This window comes from Myotis brandtii, unplaced genomic scaffold (assembly GCF_000412655.1).
Source record: "Myotis brandtii unplaced genomic scaffold, ASM41265v1 scaffold2876, whole genome shotgun sequence".
Lineage (NCBI taxonomy): Eukaryota > Metazoa > Chordata > Mammalia > Chiroptera > Vespertilionidae > Myotis > Myotis brandtii.
This window is the reverse complement of record NW_005360987.1, coordinates 70,595-71,202: the sequence shown is the minus strand read 5'-3', so window position 1 is coordinate 71,202 and position 608 is coordinate 70,595.

The window sequence follows — 608 nt, the reverse complement described above, 5'->3', positions numbered from 1 at the left end:
TGAGGAACTGTATTTAAAGGGCCAGAAGGTTGAGAACCACTGTCTAAGGCAGTGATGGCGAACCTATGACACGCTTGTCAGAGGTGACACGCGAACTCATTTTTTTGGTTGATTTTTCTTTGTTAAATGGCATTTAAATATATAAAATAAATATCAAAAATATAAGTCTTTGTTTTACTATGGTTGCAAATATCAAAAAATTTCTATATGTGACACGGCACCAGAGTTAAGTTAGGGTTTTTCAAAATGCTGACACGCCGAGCTCAAAAGGTTCGCCATCACTGGCCTAGGGTGTAAATAAAATATGAGTCAAGAATGATAATTTATTTGGCCTCTGTCATCCTCTTCAAACTTCTAGATGCCCTGTGGTCCAATCATAAGCACCTGCCTGCCCCTGATTTTTGTTACAAGTTTGACCAGGTTCCCTTGATTCCTCTGTAGTTTAGATTTGGAAGGCATTGAGAACAGGGTTAATGACACTGTGTAATACTAAAATTATTCCTGTCATCCTGAGAAGAGAAGGTTTCTGAACAATCAAGGAACATTCCAAGGCTTATCCATTAGAACATAGAGATACACAGACAGGTGGCATCAACTAGTGGAAGGAG